This window comes from Trichosurus vulpecula, chromosome 4 (genome assembly GCF_011100635.1).
Source record: "Trichosurus vulpecula isolate mTriVul1 chromosome 4, mTriVul1.pri, whole genome shotgun sequence".
In the NCBI taxonomy this organism is placed as follows: domain Eukaryota; kingdom Metazoa; phylum Chordata; class Mammalia; order Diprotodontia; family Phalangeridae; genus Trichosurus; species Trichosurus vulpecula.
The window spans coordinates 333218114-333232691 of NC_050576.1; the positions used below are offsets into that span (position 1 = coordinate 333218114).

Consider the following 14578-nt stretch of genomic DNA (forward strand, 5'->3'; position numbering starts at 1 on the left):
CATTTGATCCTGTGTGGTAAGTGCTTTATTGTCCCCATTTTATAGTTGAAAAAAAAACTCCAATAGAGGTTCAGTGACTTGCAGGTTAAAATCAGAATATTATCTCTAAGTAGACCAAAATGTATTAATTGAAAAGACACTCCAAAACTACATTAATTAAATGCCAAGTGGATACAGATGTTTTTGTCGATGCAAAAGGCATGTCCAGGTAATCACAATGTCAGAGCCATGTTTGGAAGGTTATTGTTTACTCACCCCTGCCTCTAATTCCCAAGAATTATAAGTACCATAAAAATCCAGTTCAGTGTAGATCTGTTCTCTTGAAATTAATAAATAGGATATGATAACTAACGTGTCTCAGTAATCAATGGAGAAGTGTAACTTACTTTCATTTAAGGGAAGAATAATGGGTAACAATAAAAATTATTTTTAAAAATAATTACTTGAAGCTATTTCCACAAGGTCTGTGTCTCTCACCCATATAGGGAGTAAATTTGTTTGAACAGAAAGGATGCAACCAATAAGAGGTCTGTGGAATAGTAATTTGTGGTACAAAAATCAATTAGTTTGCTTTCTGCTGGCTACAGAATTACAGCAAGTCTTGGTATTCAGTATGAATCCTTTCAATATTCACCATTAGAGAGTCACCCATAGTCTTAGCAGACACCTTTGGTGACTCCTGGACATATATAGGCAACTCCTTTTGTAATTCTTATGGTGCTGTAAGATGTTGGATATATATCATCTGAGCTAAAGGAGTACACATACCCAGTTACAGGCAGGTCTACTGCCCAGAGTGTTACCTCATCTTGGTGACTTTCACTTGCCATGTTAGGGAGACCAGCTTTCTCTCACTCCTAGATATGTTCTTTTATTAAAGGAATAGTTCCTAATTCCTGACCCTGCTCTTGGAAATATATATTTCTTCAGGTCCTAAAGTCCCTGAATCATTTGGGGCAACATAGCACTCTAAGAGAGAGAGATGGGAGACAATGGGTGCTGAGCAAGTTAAACCACCACCAGTACTAATCTGGCTGCCATTTTCTCTCAGACTCTGCTGGAGGCAGCCCAGGACCTCGAACCCAACAGCCTTTGGGGTAGCAGTATTCCCCAAACCACTGCACCTTCTTCCAGTCCTGCCCCGACAGCCATAATTGAGGGGAGAAATCATTGTGGAAACAAGTCCTACCTTCCTCCGAATCAAAAGCAACAGTTAATGACCAAGTACCACCAAGAGGTGTGTGATTGTAAGAGCCCTGGGAGTGGCAACACTGTCCAGATCTCAGTCCTGCTTCCATCTTAGCTCTTACAGCCATCAGAGGGATACAACTCCTATGAAGGGGGCGGGGGGGGGGGGTGGGAGGGCAGGGTCAACCATCTCTCCAAAATGCTAATCAACTGCCACCCACATAGCAAGCAAGTCAGCCTTGCTGAAGCAGCGGGGCACCCTGAAGGAGATACAGAAGTGGGCAAGTTGAATCACCACCATCCCAGCACCTTGACCACCATCTCCCCTTGGACCCAACTGGAAGCAGACAGGGCTCTTGAACCCAGGAGCCTGGGCAATACCAATGCTTTTAGCCCAATGCTCATGGCCAATTTCCTCCAAAGCAACTCCTATGAAAACGCAACCTGACAACTGTTCTCTCAGGGGCTGCAGCCTTTTCATAGAAAATAAAGTTCCAGCTAGCAAAGTCCTTGGTAATGTCAAATGGTTCAATATCAAAAACTGATATAACAGTGAAAATGATATTAAAGAAGAGGCATTTACCAATTGATTTGTTTCTGCAACCTAAGGAGCATGAGACCTTTCCACTGGACTTGCAGTTGTAGCATTCTATTTATCTCCCCCATTAGGATGAGAGCTTCTTGGCAGCAAGTGCTATTTTACTTTTCTATTTGGATCCCCTGTGCTTAGCACAATGTTTTGTTCTGCAACAGGTTTTGCACATAGTGAGTACTTAATACATGCTTTATTCATTCATTCAGTACTTGAGCTTTCCCTTTTTTGTCTGAAAAGGAGTTTGAAGCGAGTAAGATTGCATCCTCAGGTGTATATACATACTGGGGAAAGAACTGCAAGCAATTCCATTCCTAAGGAGGACAAAACTAAGGTGGCAGGAATTTACTGGGCAGTAATCCCTTCCTTTGCAACTTTTTCAGCTATTCTTTGAGCTTGTACACAATTTCTTCCCGGCTCCTCAGTGAGGCAGAAGAAAGAGGAAATAGATCCATGATTTGGTAAGACTATTATGTCTGGAGATCTCCACCCACCTCTGAGGTTATTTGTATTCAGTCTTAGATTGGTTCCATACCAGACCTGTGTCTTAAGGCTGTCCTGGTAAGATCATCTCATAATCACCTAATTTCCCAAAGACTAACACCCAGCCAACTGAGAAGTATCAACTGTAGCTATAACACAAAAGGCATTCAGGAAAAGAAGACACAAATACCGATAGCTACTTTGCCTTCCTTTTCAAGGGCAGGCACCCTGAGACACAGACATGAAGACATCAGGGCAGTCTCCTGGGAACAAGCAGTATAACCTCCCCAAACTCTGATGGCTCCCTTGGGTTTGGGTTGCTCTACAAAAAAGTGATAAAGCTCTGCAGTAATGCCCCTCTGTAACTACTAGTGGCTAGGTCTACTCTTCCTTATTACATCCCCCCACTACACAATACACATATATTGCTATAATAGCAGATCAGCAAAGCTCCAGTTTTGAATGACTTAGTGATGTCCTTGACTCAGCTTAGATTTTAGCTTCCTTGCAGCCGTGGCCACAGCGCTAAGATTTCTATCCTATACGTGTGCATTTGCTTTCTTTAAAATGAGTACAGGACTTTATTTATTATGTCTATTGAAATGCTTATTATAAAAATCATTCTAACTTATTGAAATCTTTCTGGGCCTCAACTACCTCAGGCAACAGGTGATTTATCCTAGGATATCTACCCCAAGCACGTAAACACTTCTCCCAGTGGTATGGGCAGATGAGAACAATTTTTCCAAAAGACAATATAGGCAGCAGAATGAAGCTCTTAGAGTTGGTCAGATATCAAGGATGCCAATGTCATCAAACACTGGGCTAATATTTTTAAATGCTTTTGGTTCTTACTTTTTTGCAGTTCTACCGGTCTACTTTTCTACTTGTTAGAATCAAAAAGTTTTGATTTTCAATAGGGTTTGAGGTCTAGTAAAGATACACTTCTTTCATTACTTCTTTCCTCCTTGTTCATTTAAGATTTTATACTTTTACTTCCTCCAAATGAATTTTGTTTTTTTCTTATTATATAAATTATCTCTTGGTACTTTTATTGGTACAGTACAAAATATATAGATTTAGATTTGGTAGAAAGGTGTAATATGAGACAGTAGATAGAGTGCTGGGTTCAGAGTCAGGAAGACCTAGGTGTAAGTCATGCTTCTAACATATAATAGCTGAGTGACCATTATATGACCACTTAACTAATTATTGCCCCAATCAACTTTCTAAAATTATAAATTGCATAACAGCTGCTGATCTGTATTTCTAGAAATAATTTTTGACTGGGAGCTCCTTACCTCTCTGCAGCAATGAAATCACAAGTCTGGATCTATGGATAGACATTATATATGCTGTATGTGTATATGTATGTATATGCATATAGACACACATATACATACATATATGTGTATCTGTGTATATATATATATATACACATATTATATATATATACACATATTATATATATATGTATATATAATGATTTTTAATTATATTGGCATAGGCCAATTGTTTAAGTTTTCTTTTATTTCTAAGAAGGGCATTTTAAAACTCACTGTCCAAAGTGTGTCTTTGTAATTTAACTCTCAGATATTTTATACACTAATGATTTTGAGTAGAATTTCTCTTACTATTTTTTTGGTTACTGTATAGAAATCCTGATGACTTTGTGGATATATTTGGTACCGTTTTTTTTTTAACTGTATCCCAATTTATTTCTTCAGCTATCTCCAGAGTTTCTCTAAGTATACACTAATGTTACTGGCCAATAAACATAATTTTATATCTTCTTTGCTGATGCTTTTACTTTAATCTCCTTACTTTATTTCTATGGCTAACATTACTAAAACTATTTCAATTATTACTGGAGCTGGAAGAGTTCTTGCTTTACCCCTGTTTGTACTGGGAAAGTATTTGTAAATAATGTTAGCTCTTCATGTATATACCTTGGTCATATTAAAAGAAGGACCCTTCCTTGCCTATAATTTTTAGAGTTTTTAACATAAGCAAGTACTGTATTTTGTCAGAAGCTTTTTCTTAATATATTTGTGTTGATATATTTTTCTTTTTTACATAATTCATTGTATCCAATTGCTTTCTTAATATTGGATCATCTTTGTATCCCTAGTAGCAATCAAATTTCATCATTTATATTATTTTTGGACATATTGCTATAGATTCCTTGCTTTAAAGTATTTGCATAAATGATTGATAGTGGAATGAGTGTTGTCTCTATTTCATCTATCCCTGGTTTGGATAACAGGGTCATATGTGACAAATATAAAGAAGTTTGGTGGAGTACCTTCTTTATTTTTTTAGGATAATTTTTATGGCACGTGTATTAATTGCTTTTTAAATTTTTGTTAACATTCACATACCATGTGGACCAAGTTTTTTCCCCCCTTTTTGTTATTTATTTCATGGCTTAATACATTTTTATGTTTCTCAGTTCTCACTGTTCAGCAATAGAAAGAACATGGCATCTGGAGTCAGAAGTACTGGGTTTAAATTCCACATATGTTGATTACAAGTTTTATGAGCTTGGGCAAATCTGGACCACAGTTTCCTCCAGTGCAGAATAAGGGACTTAGACTAGATGGCCTCTGACATTATTTTAAGCTCAAAATATATGACATCATTCAACTATCTTAAATTCTCTATTTCTTATTTTTTTAATCTGGGTAGCAGATAGTAAATAACTTTTTCGATTCTCAGTTTTTCTACCACAAAACTGTACAAAGTAGTTTCTGGTAATCCTTATTATTTACTTTCTTTTAAAAATCAATTTACCTGCTTCATTTTTTCTTTTGGTAATTTGATTTTTCTATTTTTTTTTAAGTTGCCTAATGGTGTGTTTGTTAGTCTTTTAAAAATAGCTTTAATTTTGTTTATCACTTCTACAATCTTTTTTTTTTATTTTCAATGCTTTTCTTTTTGTTCTTGTATTGGACATGTAATTGGTTTATTTTCTATGTTTTTTAAAATAGATGTTCAATTGATTGATGCTGTTTTTCTATTTTGTTAATACAAGTTTTCAGGAATATAATTTTTCTATTAAAGACTACTTCAGCTATATTCTATAAGTTCTGGTATTTTGTCTGCCTGTTATTCTTTTTAAAATGATTATTTATTGCTTGCATGATTTGTTCTCTGCACTGATTATTCAAGATAAAATTACTTAGTGTCCATTTAGGACAGTGCCTTTTTATTTATATTTTCTTTGTTGGTTACTATTTCATTATATTATGACTTATGGGAGATACATTTATTATTTCTGACTTTCTATATTGGTATGTCTCCTTTTTATCCTAGTAATGATTACTTTTATTCAGTTATGATGAGATGCTAAGAAGTACATATGCTCAAATGGCCCATGTTCTAATTGACCTGGATGTTTACTCTAGCAATTTTGATTTTCAGATTGCAACCCACCCATGGCTTTCCATGCATGCTGTATGACTCTTATTTGTGTCTTCCTATCAGCTGCCCATTTGTACTATCTGTTCCAGATATACGTATTGATAGACAAGTTTTATAAGTTGGCCCTCCAACTGCATGTCAAAATCTGGGCAATAGACATACTGCCTCTACATGTTTTTTTGTTTTTTTGTTTTTTTTCCCCATGTAGATAGGCAAGCCAAACATTTTTGTGTACTTAGAGAACTTTCTGAGGAGACTTCTCAATGTTCTGGGGCTTCATGCAATAGATAATATTTCTACTTGTAATATCCCAATAGGTGCTTCAAATCCAATTTTCACAGAAATCTGTTCAGCACTGTCTTTCTTTTTTGTATAAGTTAGACTTATCTATCTCTGAGAGAAGAGTATTTGGCTCTCCAACAATTATTATGTTATTAATAATGTCTTTCTAAAACTGTCATAGGTTCAAAAAATTTAAAGCTATTTCATTGGGTAGAAAGTATATGCATATTTTATATATGTAAAACATAATATATGTTGTCATATTATGTAGATGATTTTTTAAATGAATAAGAATCTATATTTCTCTTCCTCCTACTCCCAATTGAAAAAAGATAAACAGAGCTTATAACAAATATGCATTGAGGGACATTAATTTGTATCATTTCTTTCTAACTTTTTTTTCTTCATGTCACATTTTAAAGTTCAGTATCATTAGTTTGCAGAGCTTTCTCAGTCCTCAGAACTTGCTGTTTGTTTTGCTCAATTAAATTTATCTTCTGCCTCAGAATTTTTACATTCTAATTCCATTGTTCTCTTTTCCTGGAGAATTTGGTCTTTTGGGGGGTTTTTCTTAAACTCTGAAGTCTTTTGTTAGATATGATTTTTTTTCTTTTATTTTTTATTCACTTCTTTGATTACTTCTCAGATTTTTTTTCTGATTTCTTTTGGTTGTTTTTTTTAAGGGGTGGGTGGATGACTATCTGGGTCAATGGCATGGGGAAACTTGAGTAACCACAGTCTTATGGTATATTCTCCATACTTTACAAATACCATACCTTATTTAAAACAACCAACTTTCTTTCATCCCTATGCTTATTCCTAAGGATTGTTGCATTTGGGGGCTGTTGGGAGGATAGAGTTCCCCCAGCTACTAAAGGTGAACATCCAATTAACACACAAGATATCAAGTCACAAAGTCATCAATCCTCTTTGAAAACAAAGAACAAACAACAACAAGGGTGATCATCTCTATCTTTCTCTCACCCTTCCATCTGGCAAACTCTTTATTACTATATGAGTAAATAGTTTTAACAAAGCTGAGTACTTCTGGGCTCCTCCCTCCTCCAAAGCCCCCAACTTTCCCTTGTTCTTAGGATGATTCCTGGGACTGGTCATATTCATGAGCTTCTACCCTTCAAAGGGTCAAGGACAGTCTAATCAAGGAACTGCAGAGGTGAAAAAGACTTGTCAAGTGGAACTTTTTTCAGTTAGTCCAAAACTGATTAAGCATCTTTCATACACCTACACTGTGCTAAGCTCAATCAGCATTTATTAAGTGTTATTAGGCACCAGGTACTCTAATAAGGCTCGGGCTAAAAAGAAAGGCAAAAGACTGTCTCTGTTTTCAATGGGCTCACTGTATAATAGAGAAAATATGCAAACAACTATGTAAAAATATATATATACATAAAGGATAAAGTGGAAATGAGGCTTCTTGTAATGAGATTTTAACTAGGACTCAAAGGAAGCCAGGGAAGTCAGAAGGAAGAAATGAGGAGGGAGAGGATTCCAGATATAAGGGACAGCCAGTGAAAATGCTCAGTGTTGGGAAATGGAATGTTTAGTGAGAGGAACAAAAAAGAGGCCAGTGGCACTGGATCAGATTAAGTGGGGCGTAATAAAGGCATAAGAAGATGGAAAAGGTAGGAGTGCGGTGGGTCATGAAGGGCTTTGATTGCCATGTGGAAGACTTTATGTTTGATCCTGGAGGTAATAGGGAGTCAGTGGAGTTTACTGAAAAAGAGGCAAGATAGCTAGGATGATCATGATGCTCAATTTGACTACAGAGTGAACTGGGGTGGGGAGAGATGAAGTGGGAAGACAAAGCAGAAGGCTATGACAAGGAGTCCAGGTGTGAGGTGATGAGACCTATGCCAGGATAGTGGTAGTGTCACAGAAGGAGACATATATGAGATATATTATGAAGGTAATAGCAACAGGATTTGGTAACAGATTGGATATGGAGAGGGGAGTTGAGAGAGACTATAAAATTGAAGACGACATAGATATTTCAAGCCTGGATTCCTGGGAGGATGGTGGTACCCTTGAATAGTAATGGTTCAGAAGGGAGGAGAGTTTGAGGGGGAAGATAATGAGCTCAGCTTTGGACATGTTGAGTTCAAGACATCTACGGGACATCTAATACAAGACGTCCAATTGGCAATTGGAGGCATTATTCTGAAGGTAAGAAGAAAGGTTAAAGCTAAATGAGAGGATCTGAGCATCATCTTCATACAGAAGATAATGAATCCATGGAAAGTGATGAGTTAGGTGAAATGGTACAGAAGGAGAAGAGAAGAGGGCTCTGGAAACAACTCTCTGAGACACCCACCTTTATCAGACCTGAGCTGGATAAAGATCCAGCAAAGGAGACTGAGACAGAACAATGGGACAAGTAGTAGGAGACCCAGGAAAGAGTAGTGTCATGGAAACCTAGAAACAAGAGAGTATTAAGAAGGAGAGTGACCAACAGGGTCAAAAGCTACAAAGAGTCAAAAAGGGTAAAGATAGAGAAAAGGCTATTAGATTGAGCGATTAAGGAGTCCTTGGTAACTTTGCATTTAGCAGTTTCAGTTGAATGAAGCAGTCTGAATCGACTATCTCTGTGTGTAGCTGAAGTGGGATAAAAGGGCAGGTCGTGGGAAATGAGTAATTTGAAGAAATAGAATATTATGGTATTGGAGGGAGCATCACTATGTAGGGGGCAATCCCTTAGTCGGAGGTCAGGGGTTGGGGATGAGAGAAAGACCGTTAATTGAGTTCTGAACTAGTTGAGGGAAGAGTAAAAGTGTCCTGGAGGTCAGCAGAGTACATCAAGTGCAATATTGATTGAGCAGGCAGTAAAGGAGGAGTGGCTACCTAGTGGTGAAAACAGGGCAAGGGCCAGTAAGTGTCATTGGGCAACAGGTAGTGTTCCGGCTCTCCCACTCTGACCAGAAAGTCAAGGGAAAATGAGTGAACGCGCAACGAGTTCTAGAGGCTTTGTCATCGGGAGGAAGCCAGGTAGTAACAATAACGATTGTTATTGCTGTTATATTTATAACAACTAATATTTATATACCGCTTCCTATACATGCCAGGCATTTTCCAATTATCACCCCGTTCAGTCCTCACAAAACCCCGCTGCGAGGTAGCTGCTACTGCTATCCTCACTTTACAGACGACGAAACTGTGACAAACGGAGTTAAGTGACTAGGTCAGGGTTACACAGCTGGTAAGGGTCTGAGGCCACATTTGAACTCATGGGTCTTTCCGACTCCAGGTCGGACCCTATCGACACGCTCTGTCACTTAGCTGCCTTCAGAAGATGAAAGGTGTGGGAAAGGAGAAGCTCTAAGAGGAAAGTCAGTAATCTGCAGAGCAAGCATTCCAGAGAGCACAGGGAGGGTGCCTAGCATGAGGGTGGGTGGTCAGAAGGGGGATGAGACATTTTTAACACGCCCTATATCGTGTGGCTTTTCTTCCTTTGACAGGGATCAGCTTTCCTCGATCCACTGAGGACGTGGGGGGCCCATGACTGAGGGGCTAACTCCTAAGGCCGGTACTTAAAGCAGCCTCCAGGCTCTGGAATTCAGACCAGTGCAGCACGGGGCTGTGCGAGGGAAGCACCGTCACTGCCAGGAAGGTTGGAGTCAATCTTTGCTCCTCCTTGCTCTAAACATTACCCACATTTTTGCATTTGCTGCTTTTATTACACTACTGAGCACCTTTCCCACTGTTTGCAAGGGGGTACAGAGCCTAGACCATGGGGAGGGACCCTGCGGCCTTGAGGCCACATGTGGGGCTCTAGGTCCTCAAGTGCAGCCCTTTGACCAAACTTTACAGAATTCGTTGCAAACGGAGGTTTGGATTGGGTCAAAGGGCCTCACTTGAGGACCTAAAGGGCCACAGGTAGCCTCCCGGCCGCAGGGTCCCCACCCCTGGCCTAGACTCTCTTACTTTACTTCCTCTATGAAGTACAGTTAAGAAGGATCTTACCCCGGTGTCCCCCGCCATTTTGTGATCAGCAAGGTGGCCTCCACGTTCCCCGAGCGGCTTCTCCGCTTTTGCCTCGTCCCATTGCTGATCACGTACATGTCTCTGGACCGGTTCCGGAGTCACGGGGTGGCAGTGGCCTAAGCCATGACTTCCGTTCACTGTAGCGGCCGGGCGTGGACCTGAGCCGGAATCGAGGGCTCAGTGGCCTCCCGGGCTTCATCCGGACCGTCGCCCCTGGCGGCGGGGTGGGGTCTCAAGTCTTCTGGCTACAGCGGGCCCGCCCCTTCCGCCTCCAGGAACCTCGGGGTATAGGCAGTCCGAGCCCTGGCGGGCCCAAAGGCAAGATGCCAGGAGGGTAGAAGCCTGGCAGGCCGGCGTCACTCCTCCTGGAGGACACGGGAAGCCACCACACCTGGTGGCAGGGAGCCCCGAGGGGGCCGGCAGCACCATCTGCCGCACCACCAGCAGCAGCCGCCTCATCACCAGGGACCCTCGCCCTCGGACTCAGAGGGCTTTAATGCATATTTGTCTCTGTTGAGGAGGCCTGGAGAGAAAACTTATACACAGCAGTGTAGGCTATTTGTTGGACATCTGCCAGCTGATGTTACAGACGAAGACTTTAAAAGATTATTTGCTAAATATGGAGAACCTGGCGAAGTCTTTACCAACAAGGGCAAAGGATTCAGTTTCATCAAACTGGAATCGAGAGCCCTGGCGGAAAATGCAAAAGCAGATCTTGATGAGGCACCCACGAGAGGGCGACAACTTCGTGTTCCTTTTGCCACACGTGCAGCTGCCCTCTCTGTGCAGAATCTTTCCACCCTGTGTTTCCGGTGAATTATTGGAAGCAGCATTCAGCCGATTTGAACCTATTGAAAGGTCCGTGGTAATTGTTGATGATCGAGGAAGATCTACAGGAAAAGGCATTGTTGGATTTGCTTCCAAGCCAGCTGCACGAAAAGCATTTGAATGATGCAACGAAGGAGCGTTTCTATCGACAACAGCTCCTGGTCCAGTCATCCTGAAACCACTTGAGCAACTAGATGATGGAGATAGTCTTCCTGAAAAGCTTCCTCAGAAGAATCCACTCCATGTTTTGTTCGGCACGGCACCTTTGAGTTTGCGTATTTGCAGGGATGGAAGTCTTCAGATGAAATTGAGAAGCAGCAAAGGTTGAGAAAAGCATGAAAGATGCAAAAGACAAACTGGAAAGTAAAATGGAAGGTGCATATCATGAGCATCAGGCCCTAGAGGAATGGGACCTGGAACTCCTGCAGGATATGGCAGAGGGAGAGAAGAATGAAGACCCAAACAAAAGCCCCGATTTTAGATGTGCTATCTAGGCTTTCGTTCCAGGTTATTTTTTTTTTGTCTTTTCTTGTTTATACACTGATCTTTTTAATTCTTGAATTTTAGTAAGATAGGTATATTTGTATGGATGTTAGAAATTTATTGACCTAATATTTGTAAATGGCCTGATTGGGCAAGTAAAATTATGTAACGCGATATTTCAAAAATGGAGAAAATCTACCTTTTTTTTTAATGTATAATGTCGGTAAAGTTATGATAGTGACCTTGTGCCACTGAATTCCCAAAGTGTACCATTTTTTTACTGTGCTTCAAATAAATAGAAAAAAACTAGCTATAAATTTGAAAAAAAAATTATCCTACCCCTTCATACAACATTTACATTTTATTTTTGTCATAGTTCTTATTTGTGTGACATATATGACATATCACACAAATGGGCATGGTCAAGAAACAAAGACAATCTCTTTTAAACCCACTGTCTCCCCTAGTGTTCAACGAATGCTTGTATACAGAAGGTGCTTACAATTTTCTTTTGTTTTTCTTTCATCTGAATCTAGCCATTCCATGGGAGGATCCATAAAAAGGGGGTGGGGGGAGGGAAGGGGAAAGGAAGAGTTCTTAACAAGGGCCCATGGATAGATTTCATGGAGTTTGTGAATTTGGATGGGGAAAAATTTACATCTTTATTTTCATTGACCCCTAACTGAAATTTAGTATTTTCTTCAATTATTTAAAACATTATTCTGAGAAGGGGTCCACAGGCTTGACCAAATTGCCAAAAGCATCTAGGACACACAAAAAAGATGAAAAATCCCTACATTAGGGGAACTGGAAATGTTAAGCCTAAAGTGCAAAAGCCATGTTGTTGTTGTAGTTGTTTGTCCTTCCTTCTGAAGAGGATTGTGACATCAGTAAAGTGATGTCAGAATTTGCAAGTGAGGGTTTAAGTGAGGGTGGGCTGTGCAAAGCCACCACCCCACTTTTTCCTCCAGAGCCATCTGGGTCCAGTGCTCAGATATTGACTGGAGATCACCAATATTTTATTAAATAATAAACTAATATTTTATAAAAGTAATATTTTCAGATATTTTAAAGTTTGACCCTGAAAGGTAAAACTAACACCAACAAATAAAAATTGCAAGATTTTTGGGGTAGATGTAAGGAAATGAGAGAATGAGAACTATCCAAAAATGAAAGAGGTTTCATTGCAAGGTAGTGACTCCCCAGTCACTAGAGCTGTATGGTAGAAACTGGATAGCCACTTATTTTTTTATTTGACAAATACTAAACCTTAAATACATAATAAGAAAAGGAAAACATTATAAACTGAATTATAAAATAAGAAAAGAAAAAAACATGTCATGTGCACAGCAGAACATAGGAAAGGATTCAAAATATATAGCAATAACTTACCATTTCAAGAAAGTCTATATATTAAATGTTGTGTTAAGTTGAAAGCTGTCCTTTTCTTTGCTTCCTCATAGGTTTAGTTTTGTTATCCGCTGTACGGTTTTTGTTTTGTTCTTTTTCCCCCTTCCTCCCCACTACCCACTACATCAAGGCTACAATTGAGCATGGATATATTTATATATAGGTATTGATGTATACATACATATATACACATACATAGGATATATTTATATATAGGTATTGATGTATACATACATATATACATATACATATATACATATGCACATACATATATTAACATACTTTCCCTAAGAGATTTTACTCCTAACCTTGTTTTTTTTATGTTTGTACATTACAAATGTACAATGACAAAACAGAAAAATGATAAATGTTGGAGAAGATGTGGGAAAATTGGAACAATGATGCATTGTTGGTGGAGTTGTGAACTGATCCAACCATTCTGGAGAGCTATTTGGAACTATGCACAAAGGACAATAAATCTGGGCATACCTTTTGATCCAGCAATACCACTTCTAGGTCTGTATCCAAAAGAGACCATAAAAATGGGATAAGGACCCACATGTAACATCATTAAGGCAAAATTCATGACCTCGAAGAGGACCATGAGCATGCCTGAATGGTTTGTAATCGTAGAATATAATTAATTCTCTAGGTAGAAGCAGAGGAAGTATAACATTTATTTAGACTCTGAAGGATCAGACCCAAGGACCAATGCCCCCAATTCGATACCATGACAACAACCAATAAGCCCACCTCACTATAGTGATAAGGAGGTTACAACAAAATATTATAGCAGCAAGCTAGAGCATACTTGTGCTTCCCCTCAATGCTAGGGTCCTCCTATAAGAAGATCACTCACAAGTCCTAAGTCCCTGCTCAGCAATATCTCCTGCGGCTCCACTGACTCCAAGTTCCAAAACTCCCTCTTGTGTTCAGCACTCTCCACTCTGCTTGCCCTGGAAGTTGGCCCTCGGAATCCTGACTCCTGCTGTTCTTCATTTCTCAGCTTCTTCTGCTTCTAGTTCTCCATTTCTCGGCTTCTTCAGCTTCTGCTGTTTCCAAGCTCTGTTCTCTCATTTTATACAGTCTTTAGCCATCATCTGATTGACTAGAGCTCGGGCACATGCCATTGGCTCTGGTCTTAGCAACTCCCCTTAGGGCCCTGAGGGCTTCCCACCTCTCTCAAACTAGCTAACTAGTTTGCTAACTGGCGTGGGGCCTCACACTTAATTAGTTAAAGGGTGTGGGCCTCTCTCTAATCAGACCTCCCTTTATTGGCCCCACCTGAAACCTATTCAATGGGTGGGATTGGCTTTATACATGTACAAATATATTTATGACAGCTCTTTTTTGTGGTGGCCAAGAATTGGAAATTGAGGGGATACCCATTAACTGGGGAGTGGCTGAACAAGTTGTGCCATATGAATGTAATGTAGCACTATTGCACTATAAGAAATGATGAGCAGGTGGACTTCAGAAAAACCAAGAAAGACAGAGTGAAATGAGCAGAACCAAGAGAACACTGTACACAGTAACAGCAACATTGCAAGATATACATATATACACTTTTGGCAGAGCCAGAAGGCACAACAACTCTCCTGACAGCATAATTAGCTGAGTGCCAAAAGGTGTGATTGCCTTCCTACGGGCAAGCCTCCCAATAAGCAAGCCTCCCCCTAAGCAAGCTCCTCCTTAGGCAAGTTCCTCCCCCATGGGCTCTATGTGACTCAGGATGTATCACAGCTGTGATTGAACACATGTGGTCACATAGGCCTATTAATGGACAGAGAAGATCTTCCTATTCCATTAACATTACACAGTCATAAACCTTTGAGTTTTGGTCCTGGTCCCAGATGGCACTTAGAATGTTCTAGAAGTTTGTTTTCCACA

At 39.7% G+C, this 14578-nt stretch overlaps 1 pseudogene; it reads left to right on the forward strand.

Moving 5' to 3' along the window:
• The first annotated feature begins 8023 nt into the window (after positions 1-8023).
• Positions 8024-11289, forward strand: LOC118847205 (annotated as a pseudogene).
• The last annotated feature ends 3289 nt before the right edge of the window (positions 11290-14578 follow it).